We start from the raw sequence: 9,408 nt of genomic DNA on the forward strand, positions 1-9,408 counted from the left end.
CTCGGGCAGAGAATTGATGGTTGTCATTCTCATTGGTTGGGAGGAGTGGTCTTCTCCTTTGTAAATTTCCCTGGCCAGCCTAGACCAAAACAAATAAGTATTTAATGTTTCTAATTTTTTCTTCAAAATAGAAAATTTTATTGTGCATGAAAGTAGTGTATAAAATCTTTATATAGATTTTGTACTAATCTAGAACTAGTAACTTGTTGCTATCAGAACATGAAATTCCATATTTAATTACAGAGGTCTATATTTCTATAAAATCTTTGCATATGAGTTATAGAAAATTTGTCTAAATGATATGGCATGATGAGATTGTAAAGGATATGAATTTTGATAGCATGAAAAGTAAATGTTGGTGTGCTTTGTATTGGAAGTATAATCAAAACCATGTAACAAAATTCTGAATGCAAGTAGTTTTCACATAGATATAATATACCATAGTAAATTTGTGTCAAATTAACTTGAAGCGAAAAAAAAAAAAAAAAATGGTGAATAATCAACGGGCTCAGTGGCATATTCTTTCAATAAAAAGAGAATAAATGTGTGCGTCAGGGTTAGTTCTAGGCTAGAGGTGATTGAGGCCAGCTAGCCTGGAATCGTCTATATTAGTGGATATAGATATCGATATATGAAGAGGGAAGTTTCCAGTTGAAGATGGTTGGGATAGATAGCCTAGAAGAAGTCCCCGAAAAACCTTATTCTTACAGAAAAGAAAATTACATGTAAAAAGAGAGGTTATAAGAAATGTTTCTTTGGTTAATGGCAATAAGGTAAAGGAATGAACTAATACATAAATAAATCAAGAAATCCGTTATCTTCTTGAAACTAAAGAATTGAAATATTTATTATACACAAATTTAATTAAAATATCAGGGAGATAGTTGTTCCAAGATATTCGAGCCATTTAAATATACCAAGAAAAGATTTATTACATAAATAATTTATAATAGTCTAAATACATTCAATAGAAGCTTGTGCTCACGATGACATTCAACAAGAAGAGGAAGTTTAACAACGGATCATTAAACCAAGCAACCTTTCATTATATGCCAATAACTTTTAAAAAATAATATAGATATACATGGAAACAAGCATATATATATATATATATATATATATATATATATCTATGCAGAATAAAACAAATAGAGTCTATAGCCCCAAGAGTTAGCTCAATTGGTCAAGTTGGGGCCTCGCGAGATGGGAGGTCACAAGGTCAATTCCAGAAAGCTCTTCTGGTCAGGTCTGTGATGGCCGAAAGGTTAGATCCCTGCCGATCAGCCTAGTCTAATGAATCGTGGATGTAGCGGCCACCTAGTGACCAAGGGTGTTCATGAACTACACAAAAAAAAAAACAAAAACAAAAAAACAAGAAACCAAAAAACAAATAGAGTCTCACATTCATGGAATGTATGCCACAAGTCGTAGCTATTAAAAACTATAAAATTTATTTGTTCTCGATGGAACACTGAGGTTTTTCGTAATATTCACTCGATTACTTAGGGAAAAATAAAAAATTGTCTACAAAATTGTAAGGCCATAGGCCATGAAACTTAAAAGACTATTTTGTAAGATCAGTAACAAGCACTAAAATAGAATGGAAAGTGCCAAGAACATGGGAAGGCTCGGGTCATTAGGATATCAACCAGTAAACTCCACAACCAAAAGTGGATTTTTGAGGATTGGACTGTCTCAAGAAGGAACCAAGTCACACGCCATATTTAAATGGAAAAGGGGAAAACCTCTAATAGAAATTCAATTGAGGGTTAGAAAAATTATTAAAGTTTCCGAAAAATAGTATATCTAAAAGAAAATGAAGTGGGGAACCTGGACATTATTTGTTTTACCTTGGAACTTCATAAAAAACCTACAATGTCTCCCAAAGAACTCGTTGGTTAAACCTAAAAAAAATTATATGACTTCTCTATATATTTCTATGTACCTCAAAGAAAAATAAAGCTTGAAGTAATCCAAATTCACAAAATGAAACTTAGTATGGTTTCAAAAGCGGGTTAACCATAAAGTCTAGTACTCAAGAGAAATTCAAAAACTCTTTCTTAAGGAAATATTTGAGAAAGGGTTTAGATTTTAAGCAAAGAAAAGGAAACTGACTAGCATCGATGAGCAAAAAGGGTCAATGTAAACGTCTGTAATAATGTCCATATATAAATTTTACTTGAACAGTTCATAGGTACCAAAACCCCCATAAATGAGAAGTTGTTTGCAGAGTCTATTTTCCTCTGAATGCAACTTGCAAATGGCTTGAGGTAGCGTTGAAGGGGAGCAAGGTAGTTACCATTGTAACTTCTCCTCCCATTAGAGCCCTTTGATTCCAACCCCAGGATTCTAGTCGTTGGATTCACAAAAGTGTGGATCGAGGACAACACCAACATGAACTCTTGTATCATAATTTACAACCGGAATTCAAACAACAACTTGACTTCGAGAGAGTTCAAAGGATCCATAGTAAAAGAACTAAATCTGATATCAAGTAATGAAATATGAATCGTCAACGTGTTAGCATGATAAGTGTATTATCCCAAATTTATCCCTCATCACTGAGAGATCCTAAAACCTAATGTTTTATCAAGATAATCATGTAGAGGAATGAATCAAAGTAAATTGAGATTATTATATTATTTTCCCACAATATAATAAATTTATAGTATCAAGCATTCAGATAACTTGATAAACAGGAAAATTATATAAAACATTTTAACTGGATCTAACATCAAGTTTCATCATATGTTCAATTAGAAATTGTATTGAAACAAATTACTGGTGGTGCTAGCTCTAAGTAGTTACATTATAAGAGTAAACATAAAATAAAATTAGTAAATTGATGTTAGGGAGATGTTGCATGTGGTATCATAGCTGAAAGGTTCATCACTATGGCCTATTAAGGAAAAAATAATAAATAAATCTCCTAGGAGTACATGGAAAGTAATTCCACTACATGAGTTAAGCTATCAAAATATTAATCGATTTATTATTGAGGCTACCCTTAATTATAAGAATTGATATGTTGAGTGCCCTGGAGAGAAAAAAATTGTGTGAGGACCTAAGTATTAATACATGTTAATTAGAAAATCGTATCCCATGATTGTTGAATAGAGAAGGAACTTATGTCCTGTAACAAAATAGAAGTATATGGATAAAATAGGCAAGCTATCAAGTCTTATATTGATACATAATAACAAACTATCAAATGGATATGTTAACTGTGTAGGCGGGTTGTTTCACATTGAAAGGTTTAGGGTTATTTGTATAATAATTACATGTTTTAGTTGCAAAACCTTTTCATTAATTTGCAACAAAAAAATGATTTGACACATAAATTATAAAATTAAAAATTATAAAGTGTTTTAAAATTAAGTATCTAGTATGGATTGTTGAAGAAAAGACAGGTACAAAAAGGGGTAAAAATATTATTAGTGATAATACTTGAATGGTATATTAGAAATAATACATCCTCTAGGAAGGGAACAATGCTTGAGATCATTTACAAGTTCTTTGAATCAGCATGCAGAGGTTGATATAAAATGAAAAGAAGACTCTTTTGTTTCCATGTTATAAAAATATGATATTAAATATCATAATCGATACTAGTAGTAGTAGTCTATACCAGAATCCTTAGTTTCTCACATCCCATGTGTGCAAATTATTAAAAATAGGGTGTGGGTTCTGGAATAGAAATGAAACATGTATTATGTTGATAGGGTGAACAACGTGTACCCAAAACCCTTGTTAATAGGAAGGAATAGATAACTAGTTGCAGGATCAGATTAGCACCCTTGTTGATCCAGATTGAGCCATCGACTGTGGAATAGTTATATACGCGGCTTGGTCTCTAAGGAAAATAATTAGATCATGTATAAACTATTTACCAAGTCTCAACACAGGTAAATGTCACCAAAAAAAAATTACACTAACACATGCCTCATGTTAACGCTGACAATAAACTCCATACTAGTAAAAGATTCACATTAAGAGCTAAATGATAATCATTCCATGACTAATACAAATTTGTAAATAAACCAATTATGGCAAACACAATTTAAATAACAAATGTTGACAATGGTAAAAATAATAATAAACAAATATAAATATAAATCCGCATGTCATATCTTAGGTATCAATAAGTCCAATGCAACCATACAAGTGGGTACATATTCATGATTGATGAAAATGAGCCTATACTTATAAGGGAATAAATGAACTTTTGCATTGAAAGGTCTTGTAATAAGGAGAACCACAAGAAGAATGGTTACAATAGTACAACAATCAGCACAACCCAACAACATGGAAGATTGTAACATTCAAGTGATTGAGAATTGTGGTATAATTGCTCGATAAAATATATGATCAAGAAAGAGAAAAATGGTGAAAAGTTGTGATAAAATGGTAGAAGAATATTAGTCTCAAAAATAATAAAGTAAGAAACATAATTGAGACTTTTTGGTTGGAAGCAGCATGGTAATAGTATCTGGGTTATTCCCCGACACCAAGTAGATAAGGAATCACACCAAAATGGTGTTATTGTTATCCATAAATATATCTACGTTACATCAAATTTAGAAAGTATAAAGTGAGTTATAAGATCAAAGTCAATTTCAAGAATGTGAAAATTTACTAGAGAAGAGGTGCAATGGCCCCTGAAATATGGAAGGGAACCCAAATGGTTTTTGAAATACCTATACCTTGTGAAGACAAAGGGCTCAACAATTTTATGAGTTAGATAATCGCAATAGTGAATCATAAAATGATTCACTAAATGATTTTTTTTATAAGAACCTCATAATTGGGAAGGTTAAGTATGATTGAAAACAAGATGACATGAGAATTGTTGCTGATTGAAAATTTGTTAATTGGAGTTCTGATATCTAAATATTTGAGATAAGTTGATAAAATAGGATGAAAAAGAATAATTGTATGCTAAATTTCATGAGAAATTTACTATAGCTATAGAAAAATTGTAAATTATAATGGGAAACTCATAACTGGATCCTCGTTGGTCTGATCATTTTTCTTTAAAAATGTTGGCCAATATCATAAGGTGAAAAGGACAACATAAGAAAAAAATGTACAAGTATATATGTTAGGTACACTCAACAATGAATGCATATATTGAATATTTCTAATTGTATGTTGTCTTAACATGGCTTGAGGAATGGATGGTCGGTACATGTATAATATGGTCAAAAACCAACAAGTAAGGTAACAAAAGAAAATGTGGCAAATAGTTATACAAAAGTTAAAGCTATGATAAAGAAAATGTTGGTAGAATATTAGCACAAGTGAACCTATGCCTATTGTCAGGAATGTGTGTGCATGGAATGTTCCACATACCACCCATCAATTTTTCCCAGATAACTGACAAACATGGATGATGCAAAGTGAAGGATCCCATGGCTTGGGCACATGTGACCCCAGACACTTTAATCAATGAATTGTAGTACAGAAAGGGGGGTAAACCTAGGAAGGAAATTATGGAACGTCGCAGGTAAATAGAATATGAGTCGTACAATGGTAAGATTGATGATGTAATTTTTCATTTGTTTTTTATTGTTAGCATGTTTGTATTATTGTAGGTTGTTCCCTTGAATTTCTATAGCATTTTTGCCTTGGTATTACCTTGTGCTTTTGAGCATCAATGGTCTATTGAATAAAAAAAGGGGAAGGAATTAAATAGGGAGAAACCAATTGAAATATAAAATCCTAATTAATACTTGTACATGAAAATACTTGTGGATAAGTAATGTGGATAGGACCAGACCCACTTGAACAAAGGAAAAACATAATATCTACCATGAAAGTGGTAAGTTGAAGCAATTTCTCTAGAACTTCAATAATTTTTAGTAGTGGCATATCTGATCCTGGAATTATGATGGTGCCTAAAGGGTAGACTACTCATGGTGAGCCATCATGGGGACCAAGTAAGGAAATATTCCTTGAAACTTACATATAAAAAAATGGGGGAAGAGATGAAGATAACATGTATGATTACCATGTGAAAGGTATAATAATACAAATATTTACTCTCATATTGGGATAAAAGTATTGTCCATAGAATCTTACAGGTCAAAGGTAGAAAGTTAACTTGTTGTTGGAAACCTTTGAGCACTAGTGAGAATGGAGGGGGTGAATCAGTGGTGTGATATATATGATTTTTTCCAATTATTACTTCAATTACTGAATCACACATATATTAACCAGCAGTTAATAAAAATCATAACATATGCATCACATAAACATAATTGAAAACCATAAGAAACTACAAAACAATAAACATGCACATCACATCAATCACACATGAGACACAAGATTTCTAGTGGAAACCCTTCTGGGAGAAAAACCACCCTTATTGTAGTTTCTCTACTCTAAATTTATATTTTTCAATCAATTGGTCTTTTACATAGCTTGTTGAATCCAATCAACGTCAAGACTTGACCTCATATACAAAATTCAAACACCCATTGTCTAGGAGACTCGATACTAGTCAGCTCAGAAGACTTTGTTTTCTATGGATATATGGACTACCACCCGCTAAAAGACACCATAATCAAAAATCCTCGCGCAACTCTGATTGGATTATCCAAATACCATTGGATGAGAAAATTGTTCATTTCATTGAAGCTTCGATATCACTGCTCCACTCTCATGAAGTCACTCCTCCTCTATCACTATGCAAACCTCCTTTCATATATTTTCACACTGGAACCAGGACACTATGCTCAAGAAGAAATCAATTATGGATACATGCTCTTAGTAGCAAGATCTCACCATCAAAATAATAATAAACTCCACAAAAACAAATGCTCTCCAAATAGCAAAAATTGTGGCCACAATAAAACTGATATCAACATGTATCAAGCCCTCACATCATAACATAGTTGTTTCATACTACAATTAGCAACATACAGCACTAAGGCTATGCATCACATGTAATAGAATCTCCTACAAAAACAAGTGTGAAGGTCACCAACAAAACAATACCCAAAAACATACAAAACTCTCCAAATCAATCTCTACTCCTGCAGCATCAAATCTAATCTATTAGGAAGCATGCTTTAGGTCTTCACATTATTCAGTCATAAACACTCATAGACTGAAGCATATACACTCTCCAATAGGTTTGAAGAATACACTCCTACTCTACAACCTTCTCACTCTCTTTCACACTTCATCAACCCATTCAGAGCTCAAAGATCAAGTATATAAAACATGTAGGGAGAGATTAAGCTTGGGGCTAGGATTAAATGTGCACAAATTGGACCAAATCAATCCGCTAACACCACAAATTGTGCACTAAATGCATTCACATAATGGAAGGACCTTTTGAAACCATTTCCAACATTTTCAACTTATTCTAGAAGCCTCTAGAAATTTCTTTGCTACTTTACTTCCGGACAATGCGAAGAATGCAAAGAAAATCTCATGAAATCCCTCAGTCACACCCATAACACTACTTGATCATGACTGAAACCTTCAGTCACTCCCATAGGCTTGCCTTCTAGTGATCATAGCCTTTCTGTTGCTCCCATAGGCTTGGCTCCATGCAACTATGGCTAAGAATGAGGAAAATCATCATGCCTTTAGGTCAGAACCTCTGCCACCTATTGGATCACCTTCTCCAGGATTTGTGCATGTCTCAAAAGCTCTGACATAGCCACTAATACATCTGCAAGTGGATCAAACATGTCTTCCAGGCGTCACTTCCAAATTGACCTAAGAGGCCAACAAACAAGGTTGGCAAGAGTGTGAACAAGTCCTCCACTCTCCAACAATCATCTAAACAAGCTATAGTACCTCTGTTAAACCTGAAATATCTTTGCAAAATATTGTAGCACCTCAGCAACATCCTCATAAGGCCATCAAACTACAATAATTCATCTTCATGAGCATAAGCATGAAGACCTAGATGAAGACCCAGTTCCCAACTCAATTAATGAGCCATGAACCATATCTATCACATGTAGATGACCATATCAACATGTAGTGACACATATCTCCAATTGAACAGCAACTGAACAGCAGTTCAATTGAACAGTGTCTCAATTAAACAACAATCCGTGATTGAACAGCAGTCGGATTGAAAAGCAATCTGTAATTGAAAAGCAGTCGGATTGAACATCAATCTGGCAATTGAACATCACTTCTGGAATTGAACAACAAGTGTGATTGAACAAAAATTCCCTCCATGTCATTGATCTCCTCTCCAGATCTAACAGTCGCTAGTGATATTGCATTGGGGAACTTGCGCGACGTTTACCTGCCTCATGGAGCCGATATGGTTTATAAGCCTTGGTCTATAAAAGTTCGGGTCTGGGTTTTAGACTTAAATCTCGATTACTTTAAACCCCGATATCCCTTGGATAACATAATCAATCAGATCCTATAGTTAGTGGCTCTTCATCTAACACACGATTTAAACGCAGGCTTAATCTAGTTGTTGATGGTGACGTCAGTTGTTGACTTTTCAATCGATGAATACGATTGCATACAGGACATCAACCCAATCGAACCCTTCTATGATCTTCTACCCCCGCTATTAATATTAATGACTGCGATTAACCATAAACACTAAGATTATAAGAAAAATATGAAAAATAGAGGAATTACCCGGATGCACTTCAAAACGCAAATACACAGAATAAATGAGAGTTCCCACCAGGATCACACACAGATGCACACTAAAACAAATTCATTCAAAATAATAATAGTTATAGATTCTCGGCCCCTTGGCTTGATTAAAACAAATTAACATACCTTTACTTCAATCTCAAAACCCTCTCTATCACACAACTTATACTTCTCGCTCAATCGTCAATCATCTTAGCTAATCCTTCTACATTACATTTTTCTTTTTTTTATGAGTTGAATCCTACTCTAACTGTACGAACAACTCAATCTCTATTTTAAACAATCTAACAATCAAATCTCTATTTTCAAGCTCCACTACACACCTATGCTAACAACTTATCCTTCAATCTAAAATAAGACAATTTCCTAACTATTACAACAATGTATTACAAATCATTTTCGAGAGATCCAACCCTCTCAGTTAAAACTGACTTTTGACCACTCAGGTCAGTGAAATTCACTCTTTTAGCCACAACGTGTGAACAACCTTCACATTGATGGCTAAGTCTAGATGCTCCTGCATCAAACTCCCAGGGAAGAAAAGAATCATCCCTCATACTTTCACGGTTTACTCCATACTTCTACAACTATGTTGTTGTCAACCAACTAGCACCCTCCACTGGTTGTCCTTTCAATTTGACTAGATATTGTAATAAATATGTCCTCTAGTTCTTTTAGATACCCTTTTATCCAAAATAGCTTCCACCTCTCTCTTAAATGTCTTTGGCATTTGTTCTTCCCAATTCAAAGTTTGAACTTCAT

Source organism: Pinus tabuliformis, chromosome 2_2 (assembly GCF_031772625.1).
Source record: "Pinus tabuliformis cultivar Carrire ecotype Pingquan chromosome 2_2, CPIR1, whole genome shotgun sequence".
NCBI lineage: Eukaryota > Viridiplantae > Streptophyta > Pinopsida > Pinales > Pinaceae > Pinus > Pinus tabuliformis.